Consider the following 22019-nt stretch of genomic DNA (forward strand, 5'->3'; position numbering starts at 1 on the left):
ATTGGAAATAGCCCCTGGAGAAGGGGAGGCTACTCCAGTATTTTGGGGCTTGCCTTGTGACTTAGCTGGCATAGAATCTGCCTGCAATGCAGGAGTCCTGGGTTCGATCGCTGGGTTGGGAAGATCCCCTGGAGAAGGGAAAGGCTACCCACTCCAGTATTCTGGCCTGGAGAATTCCATGGACTGTATAGGCCATGGGGTTGCAGAAAGTCGGACACAACTGAGCGGCTTTCACTTTCACCTCATGGGTAAGTCTGAGGATTAAATGAGATAATGCAAATAAGACTCTTAACAATGATGGTTTACTGTTATCACATACACTCCATATGCAACCGTTATTGAGGTAAAATTTCCAGTTTGGCATATTCCTCCATAGCACGAAAAATGCGGTTTTGAACTTTCAAAATTTTGAATTTTCACATTTCGTATGGAAACAGATAAGGTAAGTACTAAGTGAAATTCGCTCAGTCATATCCAACTCTTTGCAACCCCATGGACTGTATGTAGCCTGCCAGGTTCCTCTGTCCATGGAATTCTGCAGGCAAGAATACTAGAGTGGGTAGCCATCCCCTTCTCCAGGAGATCTTCCCAACACAAGGATTGAACTCGGGTCTGCTGCATTGCAGGCATATTCTCCTCTGCATTGCATAGCTACTGTATGAAGTAGCTATGCTTTTTATTGTAGCATCGCCAGATTAGGTAGTTCCTCATGTAAGTGGGGTGTGTGCATCGCTGAGAAGGTGTTCATCCCTGGATGATCTTTTCACTGAGTTTATTTTTACTGTGAGGTGTTGCCCACAGTTAAGTTGTAGCTTGGTACCCGTGCTCTTCAGCTTGTCACCAGATGTGTTCTAATGCATTGTTGTAACTGTAATGAAATCCAGTCTTGCTGAGTCACTGAACCTGTTTTCTCTTGGAAGCCCCTTTACAGGACCTGACAGATCACCTCTCCAGAGCCTTCAGACGTCCTGGCCCTCTAATTCTTCTCCGTAACGAGTTCTGTGCTGCATGATAAAATATTCATGTTCAAATAGGTTCTAAACTAATTATCCACAGCCAGCACTTGCCACTGCAGTCGTTTGCTCTTAGCTTGGCTCAAGTTAATGGCTTGTATTTCAGTACAAATAGTCCCTTCTGGCTGTTGCCTGTCGCTGATTCTTATCCTAAATGGAATTTCCCTACATATCTAGAGTTAATTCTTCTTATTTTGAAAGGAGGTTTTTTTTTTGCCCTATTGTTTCCATCCCTGTTTTCCCCCCATTTTAAGATGACTTGTCCTTTGTGATTTACCTCCCATCTTCAATCCAGTGTCACTGACAAATTCATGACTCTTATGCTGTCCAGATAGAAAAAGTTAAGTCCCAAGTTTGCATTTAGTAGGAGGTACCGTGTCAGCTTTTTAAAGAAACAAAGTCAAGTACCGTGGTAGGGATGAGTGTGTGTATAAGAGAAGCATTTCTGCTTAGATGCTGGAGACCTACAAAGGGAGTGTTATGATAGGAATTAACCACTTGGGTAAGAATTGGGGGCTGTATCTGAGGGAGATAGGGCACTGATGGCCTGGTTTTGTGTGTTTGTGTGTGTGTGGGGTGGTGTATTGGTGGAAACGATGAGTGAAATGCTAAAAGAGTGAGTGGATTCAGGAGCAGAGAGAGGACTGAGAACTTGGCCTTGGGGAAATCTGCAGTGATGAATGAGAAGGAAAGCAGCGAAGCCAGCAAGGCAACCTTCCTGATACCTAAGGACTGGATCAGCTTCCCTGCCCAGGACTTTCTTAGACACTTCTGCTTCCTTCTGTTTCAGCAGCAAGGGCGTGAATGAGTGTGAATGAAGTTAAGTCAGAGGAAGAGAGTATGTTGTGAGATTGATGGAGGGTGGACCTCCTTTGGAGTGTTTAAGTGTCTCTACCTCAGTGTTGATCATCTGCCTCTTCAGAAGAGAGCAGCTAACCTAAAACAGATGACCAGGGTGTTAGACCATGGAGACAGATACTCAGCCCTTCAACATAAATAACACAGCTTTTATTCAACCCGATTTTCTTAGAATGCTGTGATCATTACACTCTTTTCAGTACTACCCAGCCTCTTTCCTCCTTCCCAAGTACTGGATTCTATAAAATGCCCCTGAAGGCCTCAAACAAACTTTTTGGCCCACCCAATAAAACAAGCACAAAAATCTCAGATTGCACCTTGGTTCTCTGCCCGTTAACTGATACATACATTTTCCAAATGGCCTAGAGATTTCATGAGCCCAGCGCTAATGATGTGATTTCAAAAATCAAAGTTTTCCTTTTTTAATGAACTTCTTAAAAAAATGAGAATTTTATTTTGAATAAACAGTTAGATTCATATGCTTAGAACCTGTCAGGACGTGAGATACAGGTGTTTGGTACATAAAACATGCATGATTTTTACTGAGTTCTGAACAATAAAGAAAATTCTCCTGACACTAACTGTCCAAATCCAACAGTTCGTTCTCCTTCGTACTTAAAAGAGCACGTGCGTGGAGAATGAGAATGCTAAGTGGTTTCCCCTCACGCGTTGCTTCTGACCTGTGTCATATGTTTGTTAATTCATCTGCTTTTTATTCCTTGATCAAAGCCAAAATATGTCTGTGAAAACACCCACAGTGAAATGCTTCCTGAAGGAACTGTTAGCTGGCATTTTGGTTCTTTTTTTTTTTTTTTTCTTTTTTAGTAAAACCATTTTTGCCCTGAAATCTGTTATAAATGTAATTCCCAGGAAATGTGTAAAAGGAACATCGAATAACAGCATTAGAATTGTGGCTTCTTAGAGTTCAGATAAAGCTTGAAATTAATCAAGAATTACTACGTATTTTAATCTGCATTCATTTTCTAGGTACAACTATGTAATAATCAGTTTCTCAGTTAAATGTATGAATAATGCTTTCTTTTAAGTTCATGAAATACTTGAGGCATTTTTAGGGGAGTGGGTAAAATATGGACTAACTTAATGTGAAAAATGTGTTTAAACTAAACCCTCTTCCCTTTAATGGTGGAACAATAATCTTGGCAATTACAAACAAATGTTGTACATAGTCTTTAAATTTCTATTCCTTTTTTTTCCTGTTTTCAATTTTAAAGGAGTTAACATATACATATATATATATTTTTTTGTTTTTTTCTGGTAGTCCCCTTAGGCTATGGTTATGCTCACTGAAAAGATATGAGATACGAATTTTGTTTAGTGGTAGCCTGATTGTTTAAGATATTTGACAGTTAACCCTGTTGGTACTTCTTCAGATCATTTCGTAAACTTTCAGTTGCTCAGAAAAGGAATGCTGCTAATGACTATTTTTAAGAGGAGAGTGAGGGGCCAGAAGCAAGGTCTGTGCTCAGCTGTGGTGCCTCCGAGGGGAACAAGCGGCCAGCTTCATTAGCCCTCTGTACTGTTTTAAGACTAAAGGGTATAAGATGAGAAATACATGATAATATACAGGAATTATGTAAAATGCTCATCACATCTATGATTTTAAGCAGTTAAACTGATTACACCAAACTTTGGCTTGTGTTTGGTATATGTTTCTGTTTTTTTCTTTCTGAAGTGCCTGTTCTGATCTCTTGACCATTTTTCTGTACCTTTTTGTCAACTTTTTTATATGTATTATATATAGCCTTTCTCTTATAAGTGTGGCACAATCATTTTCTTCCAGTCTGTTGCTCACTTTTTAACTTTGTTTATGGTATCTGTCATGCAGAAGTTTAAAATTTTGTGTTGGTTATTATCTTTCCTTTTTTCTTTACAGCTTCTTATTTCTTAATATTGTTGAAATAAACCTTCCCAACCTCAGTGGACTTCCCTGGGGAATCAGATGGTAAAGAATCTGCCTGCAATGTGGAGACCTGGGTTCAATCCCTGGATCAAGAAGATCCTCTGTAGAAGGGAATGGCTACCCACTCCAGTCTTTTTGCCTGGAGAATTTCATGAACAGAGGAGCCTGGAAGGCTACAGTCCATGGGGTTGCAAAGAGTCTGATACGACTGAGCAACTAACACTTTCGCTTCACCTCAGTATTAAAGAGAACACTTTTCCCCTCTAGTCCATAATTAGATTTTTCCTTATTATAGCTAAAACTTTCCATCATTCAGTTTTCCTTTCTCATATCTAGGTCTTTAATACATGTGGAATTTATTTTTGTGTAAATGTGCAATAGGACATAATTTTTTCAGATGTGAAATTGGTGATACACTCACCTGTTATTGATTAATCCTGGCCTTTCTCCAGTGATTTGAAATGTATACTAGTCTCCACATGCATAATTAGATTTTCTTGATTTCAGATGAAAAGGAGGCAGCTTAGTGAGCTTAAGAGAAAAGGGGTAATTATTCAGGAGAGTGGGCTTTTTCTCTGAACCCCAGAGCAGGAAATGCTGCCGATCCTTGGGAACAACTCTGACCAGTGACTCAAACACTATCACATTTTCATTCTCTTTCTCATTTCTCATCTCTCTTCTTGTCGCTATGTACTGGCTTTCTTGTTCTTTCTCACCGTAGACTGTCTTTTTATAACTGGTTCCTGAGCTTTTCATCTGCCCAGAAAGAGACGAACTCTTTTGGTCTCTAGTCCAAAAATCTCAGTTTGGGTCAGCTGCCTTTCTTGTGTCCTGGAAATGAAGTCGTGTAAAAGCACAGCCAGCCCAACCAGAGCCATCTGGGAAAAGGTGTGGTGACTAGTAACAGATTAATACTTCCTTACATGCCTACTGTTCCTTGGGTATGTGGGTTTGGTTCTGAGCTCTGTAGAAATGATAATTTAGCTGTTAACCCATGCCTGTTTTAATTCAATGCTGTGTGCTGTTGTGCTTAGAAAACTGTAGGTAAGTACCTTTTTTTTCTCTTTAAAAAATACTACCGGCTGATACTTACTCTTCCAGATGAAGTTTAGAATCAGCATGTCAAGTTCCATTACACACACCATCATTTTTTCCATGGAAGTATATTGAATTTATAGATTTATAAGCTGAGAATTGACTTCTTATTCTGATACCCAAATCATGGTATGCCTTTTTAATTTTTTTATTCAGTCTTTCTTGAATGTTAAGCTATCTTACGTGGCCATATTAGTGTCAAATGAATGTTCATTCCTAATTTGTGCTTAACCAAATAGTGCTTCATGGAATAATAATAATTTAGACAACACATGTGAGTGAAGGACATAAATAAAGATTTCCTCCCTTCCTGCCACTCATGAATAACTGTTTACGTTGAGGGACGTGATGGGACTGTATCTTCCATGGGGTAAAAACTGCAAGATACAGCTGTTGGCACTTGTATCAGTTAGAAATGCATTCACTTCTGAGTATTGGGAAAACCCATTATACAGCAGGAGTTGTTACTTACATAAAAAGCGTGAAGATGGGCAGTTGGTTCCATGACTCAATGAAATCAGAGCTGATTCTGTAGAGTTCTTTTGGGTTTTTTCTGCTGGTCATATGATAGCTGCTGCAATGACAGTCATTATATACATGGTTGAGGCCAGAGGATATGGGATGGGGTGTGTGATTTAGTCCTCTTGTCAGAGACATGAAAGGTTTTTCAGGTCACCTCAGGTCTTGTGACATGACCATTCCTCTATACAGGGAAGGTTGACAAAGGCAAGCATATGGCACTGGAGTCTCTGTCTTAGAAAGTGGAGTTGGACTGGCCTTGTGTGGCCATTTAACACCATCTGTCTTTGCAAATAAGGTCAAAAGTCACTCTTGAAAGTATTTTAAGTTGTGTAACCCAGCTTTGTAACATAGGTGATTAAGTTCTTCCGCATCTTCTTTAACCAGGATTTCCCTGTATCCCTTAATAGAGTCTTCAATTCCCCCCCCTCGGGGATTTCTAAGAAGCCTTTTTTCTTACTGGCCTACCACCTGGACAGTGCAAGACAGCGTCTTGGAAACCCTGAAAGTCATTTACCTTTCATTTCCATCAGTTTTAAATCTTTGACTCTTTGATACTGGATTGCCTTGGTCATTCCTCATGAGTTGGAGTGGTGACTCTTATTTGTGTTTGTCCATTTCCTTTTTACTATGAAGAAATTGTTGAACTTCTGTGAAGGTGCTTTCACTCTCTCCATCAACTTTGCTCCCTGTTTTGGACTGCCCAGGCCCAGGAGTAGGTTTCTGCTCCAGTGATAAGAAGGCCACATCTGACCTCTAGACTAGACGCTCATGATGCTTCTCTGATTCCTGAGTTCTGCATTATTAGGTTCCTTTGCCTCCCGGAATCGCTGCCTTGTGCTTCTGATTCACATGCTTCTCTAAATCCCATTCATCTGGCACTTGCAGACTTGTCATTTTTATTAGGTCTCATTGCTTCAGCAGTTATGGCAGACCCCTGACAAATAGAGTTCTTTCTTTCTTCGGAAAAATGTTAGCTTTATTTTAGCCATAGCTGTTTTCACAAGTGTGTGAAGAACTGGAAAATTGCAATTAGTTTCAGATAAGCACATCTGAAATATTCTTGTTTTGTACTAAGGCAGTAAATTGAAAGAAGGTTCGAGGGCATTGAGTCCTTGTAGTTTCTAATGATACAATGAATGTATTATGGGGTTCACGTGTCCTTCTGGGACCTTGTTAGGTATGAAATCTGAAATAAAAGGATCTTAATGTGTCCTTAGTAATCCTCATGCCTCTTAATAACAGCTTTTAATTTTTAGTCCCCGAGTTATCACATTTTTGTATTGCTAGCCCCACTGTGGCCAAACTGAATGCTTGACTAATTAATTTTTAATAATGAAAGACTCATTAGGAATTGGGGATTCCCCAGTGGCTTAGCAGTAAACAGTCCACCTGCAATTCAGGAGACGTAGGTTCGATCCCTGGGTTGGGAAGATCCTCTGGAGAAGGACATGGCAACCTGCTCCAGTATTCTTGCCTGGGAAATCCCATGGACAGAGGAGCCTGGTGGGCTACAGCCCATGGGGTAGCAAAATAATCAGACAGCTGAGGGACAAAACAATAACAATATTAAGAATGAGCTGGTCTGCTGGGATAGACTGGTGACTCATGAAGACATAGAAAGAGGATAAAGTCAATTTGGTGCTTTCAGCATCACTTAAAAACAGTTTTTCTTAAATGGCTGTTGCAGGACAAGGAGTACTGTTTATAGTCAGCTTCGGGAGGTTGAGTGTTATATTTCATTTATTTGATTTGTCCTGGTGGGTTATCACACCCTGGCATTAATGGTCATTTTTAATGGCATATGAAATTGAAAAAACTGAAGTGTTGGAAGGAAAACTGCAGTTTTTAATTATTAACGGGAGCAGAATGAAATGAGGTTTTTTTTTTTTTTTTATAAGTCTAAAGATGTGTATGTTTTTAAAAAGTAAATCAAACTTGGGCAAATTCTGTCTCATGAACATCTGTAAGCATTGAGTTTAATTGCCCTGCAGCTGCTGTTGGTTGGGAGGTTTCTTGTTATGTTCCTCCATTGTTACATGCCACTCTCTGCTTTTCTGCTGTTGCGTGAGTCACATGGGTTTGCTTGTGTAGAAAAGTTTAAGAGGCTTTAGTTATTTTTAAGATTCTAAAGATAAGTGCGCTTCTGTGTTAAAGTCTTTTTCTCCAAACACCAGTTAACAGTTGAATCGAATCTCCACCAGCTGGAGCCTCGTTCCGTGTGGTTTGAGTGGGAGGCGTCCGATGCCTGGTCTGTCTTGTCTGTGTTTTCATGCAAGTGCATTTGGTAAAAGTAGGTGGCATAAGTTAGTGGGAACAAATGAGACATCTCCTAGATGAAGACCTTGCAAAATAAGGCCGTAAGACACAGTAGTTCAAATATACGGGCTTTTATATTTTCAGCATGAATGCAAAATTGGGTGATGGTATTCATAGAAATTTGTTTTCACAGAATTGCCACGTATTGAGTTAACTGCACATTGAAACCACTGATTTTGACATCAGCTACTTTGTCCACCTGAATTTTCCTTCTGAGTTACTCTATGGGGCCTAGTTCTATAAAATGGAGTTATATTTCAGTGGTGGGTTGGCACACTCTGGCATTAGTGGTCATTTTTAATGGCAAGTGAAATTGAAGGAGACTGAAAAAAAATTAAGGTGCTATCAATGTTTTATTTTTATTAATTTGGGTATGAATCAAATTGAGCTTTATTGAAAGATCATTTGCTATATAGGAATTCTTTTATTTTGCCTACCCAGTTGCTGATCACAGTCTAGTGCCAACCTTTTTGCCCTCTTTCTCCACTTATATGAAATAAATTAAATTATTATTGTTTCAATCACTAAGTCATGTTTGACTCTTTTCGACCCCATAGACTGCAACACGTCAGGCTTCCCTGTCCTTCACTATCTCCTGGTGTTTGCGCAAACTCATGTCCATTGAGTTGGTGATGATGCCATCCAATCATCTCATCCTCTGTCACCCCCTTGTCCTCCTGCCCTCAGTCTTTCCCAGCATCAGGGTTTTTTCCAGTCACTCGGCTCTTTGCATCAGGTGGCCAAAGTATTGGAGCTTCAACATCAACCCTTCCAATGAATATTTCCTTTTGGACTGACTGTTTTGATATCTTTGCTATCCAAGGGACTCTCAAGAGCCTTCTCCAACACGTGCCATACTTTTAACTGTACCTTACTAAATCAACCTCCCATGACCCATTTTAAAGGTCAGGACCAGACTGCTGAGTTTTGGTGAGTGACTAGTATTAGACAGGCTGACTTTCACTTTTCATTTAATAATGTTTTAATGTAGTATGTTAGGCTTTTGACATGTAACATGAAGAGAAATAGGAAAGAGATATAGCAACTCACCGAGGGTAAAATCATATCCTAACCTACTGCTAAGCTACAGGTTATTGTGGGGCTGCAAATTGAGGCCTGCAGGTGGAGCTTGCTAAGGTCAGCTCCAGCTGTCTGAATTGTAGTATTCAAGGAGTTCCATGATCTCAGGTTTCACCCCTCCAGCTACGGGTACCCAGGTTCTCATCTGGTGAGTGGGGAATTGCGATAGAAATCTCTAATTTACAGTAGTAATGTTGAGTTTCCCAGCTGTACCATTTTTAGTTTGAATTACAATCCCAGTTAGTGACCCGGGGAAAGACTTTGCCCATTCAGAACCATAGTAAAATTGAGGTAATTAGGAGCCAAGGATTGGGCGTGCATGGTGGAGTCAGGGAAGATCATAAACTGGGTGGGCTCTCTCAAGCCTGCTGTATCCAGGGCTTAACATCTTTTATTCTTAGTTTTCTCATCTGGGAGATGGTAATAGTAGTTAATGGTAGTTACCTCATGGGTTTGTTTATGGGCCTTAAAAGAAAATCCATGGAGACTACTTAAATTAGTGCCAGGGTCATAGTGCTCAATGAGAATGTTGGCTGTTACAGTTGCTGCCAACTCAACGGAGTTAACTTAGATGCAGACTTGGTTAGAGATAGCTTAGGGAGGAGTTAAGTCTAAGGCAGTGGTTCTCACACTTTATGCATGCATCAGAATTAACCTTGAGGACGTTTCAAAACTTTTTGCTGGGATCTACCTTCAACGGTTTTGAATAGGTTTTAACTCTGGTGTAGAGTTGCCAGATAAAATATAATTGTTAGTTGCTCAGTTATGTCTGATTCTTTGTGACCCCATGGACTGGAGCCCGCCAGGCTCCTTTGTCCATGGGCAGAGATGTGATAACAGGTTCTCCGACTTGCTTTAGTGGTCTTTTCAACATGTGCTAACTCCTTTGTCATGGTGGTCCTTGATTTTCAGTGCAGCCCTGGTGGTGCTTGGTAAAAAATACAGATTGCTGATCTCCACTCTCAGAGATTCTGTTTTGGCAGATCTGGTGTTTGGGACCAAGAATCTACCTTTTAAACATGTATTCACTCAGATGAAGATGGTGCTTGTACCACTCCGTGAGAAGGATGGTCTGTGTCCTGCATAAAGCTGGAGCACATGGACATTATACTGCCGAGGTCTCCAATCTAGGAAGTGGTGAAACCAGGACTTGTATTCGTTCCTCAGTGTCTTTTTTGATGTGTGGTTTTCATGTTGTGGGAAGTGAAGTGGCCAGTTCCACCCAAGGTTGGGAACAAGATTTAGAAAGCTGCTAAAATCAGTGATGATTCACGGCTTAGTGGGACATTGGCTTGTTAATTACCAGTGTAAAACGGCCCAGCATCAGCCAGCCACCTTTAAGTAGGGATTTAAAAGAAATAAGATTATGACAACTAATGTTTAAAAAATGATTTGATTTGAAACTATTTAGGGATGCTAATCTAAATACTGAGATCTTTGCACTTCCCAATTATTATGCTATTGAGTATCTCCAGTGGCTGTTCCGAAGCAGACAGTGGAATTTAGAATTGTTTCAAAATTTGCCTAAATAACTTATAGAAGATCTAAGTTAAATATATAAAAAATTAAGAAACAATATTAAAGGGATTATTAAGTGACTACTTGTGTGGCTCTATGTCATGTAATGTTTCCCAAGAGACAACTGCGAGTCCGAGGAGTGACCAGATAATCCCTTTGATGTTCCATACAACCCAATGGACCAGTGTTATCAGACAGAAGGGACCCAGTGAATGTAGGCATTACTCATAACAATTAATACCTTTTGAAGAAAGTTTATTGAAAAGGGTTTACTGTAAAAGTAGATGTGGAGATTTTCTTTGTTGATGAGCCACCGGTTGAAAATAAACTGAAGGATGGTAGAAAGAATCTAATGGAAAAGGCAATAGTGTTTATGAATGAAGAATTCGTCAGTAGGTTTAAAGCAACAAGGCAGTTATTTGTGATCATGTTTGTTTGTGCTTAGAGATATTTCAACCAACATTTCAGTCTATTTTCTTTTGTCTCCCCATCATTACAGCCTGCATTCTTGTCTAGATTGCTGTCTAAATTTTTGCTCCAAATTTGCAGCAATGCAAACGGTAAATCTGAATCATAGCAGTGAATAAATTGAATAGGCTCCAACGTGAACCTGCCTGGAAAAGATGACTGGAACTGAAAAATCAATAAGCTTAGGGGAAAAGCTTGTAGAAGCTTACTCAATATAAAAATAGCAATAAATCAAGAATAATAAACAACCGAGTTGCTTAGATAATCGTTTTACTTTGAACCGCATAAACAAAAAGAATTGATAATTTCTGCCTATGTACATGAAGGATTTCTAGCTTTTGAAAAGTTACAGCAGAATGAAGCAAGTACAAACACAAAATAAATAAAAGAAATTCCTTCTGGCATGCAAAAATCGCTTTGGGACAATAAAATAATAAACTTTAATGAAGGTGTGATACTGATTTGAATAACTCTTGGGTGTCTGGGGAAACTTTTGGCACACCTCTAAATGCCATCATGCTGAAACAGCATGCTTTTGATTGCTGATGAATAATCCACGAATAGTGATCAATAGCTCAATATGAATCATAGTGACTAAAATGGTGACTTCATCTCCTACTCATGACTACTAGAAAAATTCCCATTTAATAAACTGACTTCCTAGCTATGAATATGGGGAATATTTTGATAAAACAGTCTCTTATTTTTGAGTGTTTCAGTTAGATATCTTCCATTTACCATGGAGCCTTAGCCAGATTGTAAGGTAATATTTAAGGATATGCCCATATGATAAAGCACTTACTATATGTAGGGTAATATGAAATTGTACTAATTATGAAAACAGAGTGCGGTTGTGTATGGCTGTGATAATACATGAATGGTAGAGCTTAAATGCAGTTAATATGTTGATTTTAGGATTTCTGATGAGTGAAAGAAAGCAGTACTAGTCTTCGATGTATATTAACACTCAAAGTTTACATAGAAAATTAGAACTGGAAGGAACCTCATTTTAAAGAGTCTGTAAACTGAGATCTAGAGAGGGGAATTGACTAGTTATGGACAGAAGAATAGGAATTCTGCCTTTTGGGGGTGATTGGTGTCATCAGTCCATATAGGCCATGAAGCTACTTAGAAAAGTGGAGGAAGGACTAGCTTCAGTGAGAGAGTGGAGATAGGGTGGTACTTGCCTCATCCTCTGGCAGGCCTTCACCTCTGGTCCTCTGCTTGGGCCCATCAGGAATCATCAGAGGCAACTCTAATAAACAGGGAATTAGGGGCCCAGGAAAGTGTGGTAGTACACCCCAAAGTATATAGAGTCCTGTGGAACTTCACGGACTTAGAACTTGGCCTTTAACTACCAGCCTCGAGTTTTGATTTGCAGCTTTCAGAGTTGTATGCTCATGTGTTAATTGTGAATTAAAAATGCTGGGAACTTTACTTGTGCTGTGAGAAGATATGCATCAGCCTTGTAGACTGTTTAAAATACCTTTGGTTTTGTGTTATAATTGTTACATTTATCATTTAGTACATGAAACACATTTTGTGTTTTCAAAGTACTTCTTAGTATCATTGGCTATTAGGTAAAATTTCTAATAAGCTACTGCTCTTATTAGTGCTTTGGGTGATTATACATTATTATTTATAATCAGTGTCTGAGATGAATAAGTAGAAAGTATGTAGTATGTGAAGAGGTAGCTCTGGCTCTTGAATTTGCCACAGTGTGTGCGTGTGTGCGTGTGTGTGTGTGTGTGTGCACACTCATGCTCACATGTATGTCATGTATGTATATAATACATATATAATTATGTACGGTCGTATATATAATTGTATATACAATCTTTATATATAAAAACTATATACAAATACAATATTTAAATATTTATACATACATATACCAAAGCACACAGCAGTGCTTTTAAAGATATATTTAGGGAGAGAATTAGGCTTATTTTAGATTATAACCTGTTGAAATAGATTGTAAGCTCCTTGAGCACAGGCAGTTTAAAATAACCTTGTTGTTACTCTCACTTACAGATGCTGAATAAAACTGTGTTGATTGCTATAGTTTTAGTACTAAGTAAGGTGGTGATGTTTTCTGAAGTGTAACTACGGTGAGGGCGCTTTCTGTTGTAAAGTTTGTGTAATGCTGACCTGCCGCTGCTGCTCGATGCCTTTATCCTGAAGTGTCTGTGCTTCACTTGTGTGAAGTATGAAGCTTGTGATCAGCATAACCATGGCTTCTCTGAAGTGTACAAGTCCCTCTCTTGTTAAATTCGACTTTTGTCTCATGCTGGCTACTCTCCCTTGCTTCTTATTAGAATTCGCCTCTGCCCTTTGTACCCAAATGCACCTGCAAAGATGTCACTGGCAGAGATGCTTTTTGGTGATGATTTGGAGCCTCTTCGGAGAAGGCAATGACACCCCACTCCAGTACTCTTGCCTGGAAAATCCCATGGACGGAGGAGCCTGGTGGGCTGCAGTCCCTGGGGTTGCTAAGAGTCGGACACGACTGAGCGACTTCACTTTCACTTTTCATTTTGATGCATTGGAGAAGGAAATGGCAACCCACTCCAGTGTTCTTGCCTGGAGAATCCCAGGGACGGGGGAGCCTGGTGGGCTGCCGTCTGTGGGGTTGCACAGAGTCGGACACGACTGAAGCGACTTAGCAGCAAGCTTAGAACACTATCTTTTATCTTCCGTGGTGCTAAAAAAAATCTGTTAGAAGCAACTTCGTAGAAGGAATATTTCAAGAAAGTGATACCATTCATAAAATGGATTCATGGTTCAGTGGGACTTTATATTATCTAATCAGTGAATTGTTCACTAGTAATCATATAATTGTATTTATGATCATACACATTTGTTGAAAGAAATGTGCTTAATTCTCAGCCTCAAAAGTTTTAAAGTGGCTTTTTACCCCCAAAGGAAGTGAGAGTGTATTCATTATATGTACTTCTGGAGGTACTGCATTTCTTGATTATCTTGTAGATCTATCTAACCTGTCAAACAAATCTTGTCATTTTTCTCTTTCATTTATATTTACCTGCTGTGGCTTCATAATCTCATCATTCCCACCGTGCCTGAGTGTTCATCCCCTCTCACCTGCATTACTGTACACCTACACTTTCCTCTCCTCTTTCTGATCCATTCTGTATACTGTCTTCTTCAGGCCACACTGTACATCTTGCCTGGAAAGCATCACAAAGTGGATGGAGAGGTGTTGACTTGTAGTAGAGCATTGACTTTTAAAAGAGCTCCTCCTCACCTTAAAACATAATTATGGGGCCGCAGCACATACAGTACTGCTTTAGATGCTGAAAATATTTAATAAACGTTTAATAGATTGGCAGTATACTTGATTCAAACATTTTCCTGCCTTAGTGATAGGGTATGGGAATGTGGTGGCTGTAGAGATGGGTCCATCTCATAATGTTCAGTGTCAGAATCAGTTCTGGGAATGAGGAGACACTTTCTTGAATTTAAAGTTGTCACAATAAGCACAGTGGAGCCTCTCTTCCTTCCATACTGCTTTGGTGCCCAGTGGTGGACAATTCCAGTGTATTCTGGGGAGTGGTTGTAACAGTTTTCTAATTTTCCCCTTGCCTTTCTTCACCTCCAGGTTCATCTTAAATGAATGTCTCCCTGGTCCCAGAAGGCCAGTCCGTTTTTGCATTCCTCAGTTCTGATTTCTTTTGGCAGGAAGACTAGATGTGGTTGACAGATTATATCTGAACAGGGCTCTGGTAATTGCCTGTTCTGTTCGGTGACTGTGCTGCCGACAGATGGGCACAGTGAATATTGAACGTGTTCTGGACCTCCACACGCTCCTTCAGCTTGCAAGTGGGGAGCCCTGCCAGCATTTTTCTTATTATCTATTAGCAATTTTCAAAAGAATTGCTTAGATCTTTACCTCTTTTTTTTTTTTTTTTAACCTAAAGTGAAATCACATTTATGGTGAGGTTCTCTCCCACCTCTTCTACTCCCCCCTCATTATATATATTTTTTTGGAATAGAGAAAATTCTCAAGATGTTAGTGCAGGCTGGCATGAATGGGTGCCAACAGTTCTTTCAGACTTGTGAAAAGATTTATTTTTTGCCTGAGAATTACACATATGGCCTAGAATGATAATATTAGGATCTATGTTGGTTGAGATAATTGGCAGATCACACCTTAAGAAAAGTGATTGGTTGGCTTGTCTCTTTCATTTTAATCTGTTGTCTCCATCACAATCAAATCATCATTATGTAGTATATTCCTGTGCCTTTAAAAAAAAATTCTTTTAACCCATTTATAGGGGGCATCTGTTCACTGAGCTTGAATTATTGAAAACATTCTCTTACATTGTCCAATTTGGTAACAGCCAGCAAATTCTAAATGAGCAAAGGAGGGGATCCCAATAATCCCAGCTCTATAAAGATGATTTCTTAAGGGGAAGGGGCAGTCACCACCCTGATAACATTAGAGGTGATTTTTTTGCTCTTGTTATTCAATCGCCAGGTTATGTTCGACTCTTTGTGACCCCAGTACTCCAGGCTTTCCTGTCCCTCACCATCTCTTGGGGTTTATCCAAGTTCATGTCCATTGAATCGGTGATGCCATCCAACCATCTCATCATCTGTCGCCCCTTTATTCCTCCTGCCCTCAGTCTTTGCAGCATCAGGGTCTTTCCCAATGAGCTGACTGTTGACATCAGGCAGCCAAAGTATTGGAGCTTCAGCTTCAGCATTGCGTCCTTCCAATGAGTATTCAGGGTTGATTTCCTTTAAGATTGATTGGTTTGATCTCCTTGCTGCCCAAGGAGATGATTTTAGATAGTCTCAGTAGGAAAATAAATGTTCAGAAGTGAGAAATGAGACCCATGAAACCCTCTCAATGAAGACCAGTTATCACCATGGAGACAGAATACTGGACTGCAGTGTTCTGTTGGAGAGGGAACTGAGAGGCCTTAAAACCCATAGAACTCTTCCATCACACGGCAAGTCTTTACTGAGGTCCTTGAGAGTTAGGGCAAATGAATCCGTTCATTTAATTTCAGTGATGACAAATGAAAGTGATGACCTTTAAAATATCCACAGTCATGGTAATTACTAATTCAGCCTTTGTGTAATTACTGGCGTTGTACAACAGTCTCATAAGAGCTGATTCTTGTGAGGGTAACGACAGACGTTTATTTAAAAAGATGCTAAAGGTAAATTTTTTTTTTCTTTTTTTTTTTGCTTTCTAGTTCTATTCACTATTTGTATCCACGTGAGTGTGTGAATGAGAGAGAAAAATATGTTCCGGGTTGGCTATATGTTTTCATTTACTAGTAAACGGAGTAAGATGTGCATATACTTGTAGGCACAGAAGCTTGGACTTGGCAGTCTCTTTCACAGTGTAATTCCAACTCGTTGAGAACCCATGGACTGTAGCCCACCAGGCTCCTCTGCCCTGGAATTCTCTAGGCAAGAATACTGGAGTGGGTTTCCATTCCCTTCTCCAGGGGATCTTTCCAACCCAGGGATTGATCCCAAGTCTCCTTCATTGCAGGTGGATTCTCTACAGTCTGAGCCACCAGGGAAGCCCAATTTAAAAATAGACATAATCAAAAAGAATTAATTATACAGATTATGGAGTTGGGATACATTTGTGGAAGTTTGGATAGTATTTTAGATTAGAAAAGTCAAATGTGTTACTGCCACTTACCCTTAAATATCTAGTTTGCTTAATGCATTCATCAGAGCTTAGGAAGCTAGGAAATACATGATTAAGTAAGAAACTTGTATTTGTCTTTTCTCCCCTTTATTTCAATAATATTTTTCTTTATGAAACTATAAAAATATCCCTTTGTAATTCTCTGGATCACTTTAATAACTGTTCCTAAGCCAACTGTTCTATAAATCATTCCAATGATTTTTATAAAGTTAGAGGTTCTCTTGGATAAAATCTAATTTGCATTATAGAGGCTACAACTGAGCCTTGCCCTTCCCCAAGTTAAGTGACTTCTTTAACATTGTACAACATCTTAAGTCATGGAGTCTTTAGAAGAACCCAGATCTCCTTGTTTCTGCTCATCACTCTTGATTATAGTCATGCTGCTGCCTATCACAAGTTGCTTGTAAAAGTTAAGAGAGTGCTGACTTCCCCCCTCAGAAAATGTGAAGTTAAAAAAAGAAACCAAGATGGATCCGTCTGGTTTGTTTGGAAGGATATTATCACATGGTGAAATACTAGCATAATTATATTATGAAAATGTGTGTTCCTAATCAGAGATAAATCAAACCTGTAGAGATTACATATTTTCAGAATAGTACAGATGTTTTGTAATCCCCCAGGGCTTCCTGCAATGTGGGAGACCTGGGTTCAATTCCTGGGTTGGGAAGATCCCCTGGTGGAGGGCATGGCAACCCACTCCAGTATTCTTGCCTGGAGAATTCCGTGGACAGAGGAGCCTGCCGGGCTACAGTCCATGAGGTCGCAAAGAGTTAAACATGACTGAGCAACTCAGCATAGCACAGATGTTTCATAATTCCCCCAGTAGGTAGAGTACAGATTTTCTCAACTCAGTATGTATATTTGATGTTGTTATTCTTATATTGTCTTAGTTTATTGAAGTTGTAGTATTTATCATCTGTTTGTCACATGGGATTCAAAGAAAAGGAAGCCCATGGTTCCTTATAGTTCTGTTTGGCCATATTTCTCCCTTTAAACTTGGCTTCATCTCTTATCAAATACTTACTTGGATTTCATGTTTTACCTAGCCATTCTTAGACCATAGAAAGAACTCTTTTTACTTTACTTGATGCTTCAGAATCTTGAATCCTGTTCCTACATTGCTGATTTTTTTTTTTTTTTGAGAACCAACTTCTTACTCTCCATTCACATGGTTTCTTAACTTGAGATATACTTTTATATCTCAAAATCAGTGAGAACTTGAATTTTTCATAGCCATTATATTTCTTATCACCATGGCTCACTTGAAATAACAATATGACTTAAAATATATAGTAATATAATCCTGATATGGTGAGGTACTCTGGGTAGTCCTTGAATTAATAGATTATTTGTACCTTTGCATCAAAATGAGTTGCTTCACTTTGGGGGATTATCAATTATCAAAAGTATGCAATTATTTGCATACTTTTTAATAATTAAAAAGTAAAGTGATAAACTACTAGTTTTACACAACAACTGTCCTTGCTGTCAAAGTTCTAAACATTCTTTGCAGTGTTAGAGTTGGAAATTCCCAGGTCATTGAAAGAAAGCAAAGGAACAGATCTTTATTAACATTGCATTCTTCTTATTCTCATGGGCTTGTAGTGAAGAACAGGTGTTGAAATTAGTTTGGAGTCATGAAAAAATAAAATAAAACTCTTTCAGATGGCTAGGGCAAAATGACTTTGGAAGCTCATATTAACCTGGAAAACTCTAGGATTATATAAATAATGAATGGTCCCAAAATGCATTGGTTTTTGTAATGCAGATGAAGGTAAGATAACTTGTCCGGGCTGAAATTTACATATTAGAATAATTGAGTTATCTTGTTCTTTAACAAAATAAATGGCTATGAATATTCATTGTTCAATTAAAATATTAATGGTATACTAATACTTCACTTTTAGGTCTCTAGCCATCCATAAAGAGTTTTATTTAAACTTGATTAACAGTGGAGGGATGGTTTAACACAGAGTATAATATATTGGGTTTTTGTTTTTGAAATGAAAATATAGAACTTGCTGCTACTGCTACTGCTAAGTCGTGTCCGACTCTGTGCGACCCCATAGACGGCAGCCCACCAGGCTCCCCCATCCCTGGGATTCTCCAGGCAAGAACTCTGGAGTGGGTTGCCATTTCCTTCTCCAATGCATGAAAGTGAAAAGTGCAAGTGAAGTCGCTCAGTCCTGTCCGACTCTTAGGGACCCCAGGGACTGCAGCCTACCAGGCTCCTCAGCCCATGGGATTTTCCAGGCAAGAGTACTGGAGTCGGATGCCATTGCCTTCTCCAAATATAGTACTTGGCATGCGTAAATAATTTGTTTCCTCTTGTAATGCATCATTTCTTTGGATAAGGAAAGACCATTCTTGAGTATAGAGTAAAGCATAGACATAATATGAATATCTTTTGATGTTTAGGTACTCTTTTTTTCTTTAAGCACTAGTATTTATCATTATTAGGTAGTTGGAATTTCTTGAGTTGCTTCATTGACTTAATTTAAAAAATTTTAATTGTGGTTAAAATACACATAAAATTTACCGTCTTAACCATTGTACACAGTCCATGGAATTCTCCAGGCCAGAATACTGGAGTGGGTAGCCTTTCCCTTCTCCGGGGGATCTTCCCAACCCAGGGATTGAACCCAGGTCTCCCACATTGCAAACGGATCCTTTACCAGTTCAGCCACAGGGGAAGCCCAGTGCAGTGTTATTAAGTACATTCACCACTGTCCATCTCTAGAAATTTTTCATCTTACCCAATTAAAATTGTACCTATTAAACAGTAATGTGGTTCCCTCTGGTGGCTCAGAGGTTAAAGCGTCCGCCTGCAATGAGGGAGAGCTGGGTTCAATCCCTGGGTCGGGAAGATTCCCCTGGAGAAGGAAATGGCAACCCACTCCAGTGTTCTTGCCTGGAGAATCCCATGGACGGAGGAGCCTGGTGGGCTACAGTCCACGGGGTAGCAAAGAGTCGGACACGAATGAGCGACTTCACTTTCACTTTCACTTTTCATGGTATGTTACCCCCCTCTCTGCCCCTAGCAACCACCATTCTACTTTTGTCTCTGTGCATTTGACTAGTCTAACTACATCAAGCTGGACTGTGAAGAAAGCTGAGCGCCAAAGAATTGATGCTTTTGAACTGTGGTGTTGGAGAAGACTCTTGAGAGTCCCCTGGACCTCAAGGAGATCCAACCAGTCCATTCTAAAGGAGATCAGTCCTGGGTGTTCATTGGAAGGACTGATGCTGAAGCTGAAACTCCAGTACTTTGGCCACCTCATGCAAAGAGCTGACTCATTGGAAAAGACTCTGATACTGGGAAGGATTGGGGGCAGGAGGAGAAGGGGACGACAGAGAATGAGATGGCTGGATGACATCACTGTCTTGATGGACATGGGTTTGGGTAGACTCCAGGACTTGGTGATGGACAGGGAGGCCTGGCATGCTGCGATTCATGGGGTTGCAAAGAGTCGGACGCGACTGAGCGACTAAACTGAACTGAATTACGTCATATAAAAGTGAAAGTGAAAGTCACTCAGCCTGTCCGACTCTTATTGACCCCATGGACTGTAGCCTACCAGGCTCCTCTGTCCATGGGATTTTCCAGGCAAGGAGCAGATTGCCATTTCCTTCTCCAGAGGATCTTCCCGACCCAGGGATCAAGCCAGATCTGCAGCATTGCAGGCCAACGCTTTACCCTCTGAGCCACCAGGGAAGCCCTACATCATATAAGTGGAACAATATAATACTTCATGTGACTCATTTCCCTTAGCAGAATGTCCTCAAGTTTCATTCATGTAGCCTGTATCAGAACTCTCTTCCTTTCTGCATTATATTGTATGTATACACCACATTTTGTTTACTCATTCATTCATCTGATGGATATTTGAGTTTCTGCTGGCTTTTAGCTATGTAAGTAAGTAGCAGTATATGGATATTGTGAATAATGCTGCTGTGAACTTTGGTGTACATATCTTTGAGACTCTGGTTTTAATTGTTTTGAATACATACCCAGAAGTAGATTACTGGATCATATGATAATTCTGCTTTTAATTTGTTGAGGAATCAGCATATTGTTTTTCATTTTACATTCTAATCAGTGGCACACACAGGTTCCAAATCCTCTACATTCTCATTAACACTTATTTTCTGTTTAATCTATGGATTTTAAGTTATGCAGGTTACATATATTTACCATAAAGATACTAATAATGCAGGAAAAGGTACAGTAATTTTGAAAATACTTCTTCACTCCCTCTGACTGACTGGGTGGAGGAAGGGGAAGGTTTGAAGGACAGGAAGAAGTGTGATTTGACCACTGGTGTGGGAAATTAGGTGATGGAAGGTTTAGTTTTGACAAAGGAAGGGCAGAATACAAAGATAAAGAGTTCAGATTGTTGAATTTGAAATGTATGAGATTTTCAGGGAAAATCTGGAGCTTGGGAGAGAGGTCAGGACTGTTTTGAGTGTGATTAGTATTTAGGTGGTAGTTGATACCGTGATTGCCTATTTGATCATTCAGGGAGAGGAGAAGAAAAAGAATTGGGGAAGAGACTCTTGCGGGCCTCGACATGTACGAATGTACGGAGGCCGCACTCACCTAAAGTCAGAGTTGTCACCTCTCCCCAAAACCCCCTTCTTCCTAAATTTCCTTGTTCTCTCAAGAAAACTGTATTCTCAGTGGAGTTGGAATGTGAAGTTGCAAGTCTTCTCTGGCAATGATCTTTGCCTAATCTGTCACCAAGCTCTTTTGCTTTTTTCTTTTATAATACTTTTCAAATCTGGCATTTGTTATTCTTTTTTTCCACTTGCATCATTGTTTTTCAGGCCTTTGTTGTTAGTCTTCTGCGATTTTCTCTTAGCCTACCTTTCTGTCTCTAGAATTTTTTCTCAGACTTCTATCTACTTAGTGTATCAGATTTCTATATAAGCTTTCACATGACAAAGGACAGTTATTTTCTTTGAGAAAAATAATTTTTGAAACTGATCCTTTGTAAGAAGACAGGTCCTGACATTTAAGGCCCTGTAGAGACTATCTCTAGTTTATCTTTTTGAATATAAATTTCAGCATAAATGCCAGGTTTTTGCCATTCTGCAATATTTGATGCTCTGGAATTTTGGCCTTTCCTTACACTGTTTCTATTACTACCTTCACTCCTCCTCACTTATACAAAGGCCCAATTCAGCAATTCAAGTGTCATTACCTCTTTGAAGAGGAGGCAGTGTGGTGCCGTATAAAGAACTGTGTAAACCTTTGTGCAGCTACCCATTATCTGAGTAACTTTGAAGAACTTTTCTGAATTTCATATTCTTTATTTGTAAAATAGGCCATTGTGTGGGATAAATTAATAAAGTGAAATGTGAAGCACAGTAGTTAATATTTCTGATCTTTGTCCCTCTGGATCATTTTATTCATTCATTTATTTATCCATTCAACATACAGTTGCTTTGGTACTTCCCTAAGCCATGAGGATGCAGCAGTTAACAAAGTGGACAAAAATCCCTTATGTCATGAAACAAATGTTCTAGAAGA

General features: G+C 39.5%; 1 protein-coding gene across 6 annotated transcripts in view; it reads left to right on the top strand.

Annotated features, from left to right (window-relative positions):
* The window catches only part of EXOC4 (exocyst complex component 4), an 806015-nt gene that overhangs the window by 298886 nt on the left and 485110 nt on the right, over positions 1 to 22019 (top strand). The window contains exon 10 of one of the 6 annotated variants that reach the window (XR_009494158.1): positions 1 to 15980. This exon is cut by the window's left edge and continues 66180 nt beyond it. The exons of the other annotated variants lie outside the window; for them this stretch is intronic. The gene's annotated coding sequence lies outside the window, so the exon portion shown is untranslated. The remainder of the gene's footprint in view (positions 15981 to 22019) is intronic. 6 annotated transcript variants of the gene reach the window in all.

Source organism: Bos taurus, chromosome 4 (genome assembly GCF_002263795.3).
Source record: "Bos taurus isolate L1 Dominette 01449 registration number 42190680 breed Hereford chromosome 4, ARS-UCD2.0, whole genome shotgun sequence".
NCBI classification, from domain to species: Eukaryota; Metazoa; Chordata; class Mammalia; order Artiodactyla; family Bovidae; genus Bos; species Bos taurus.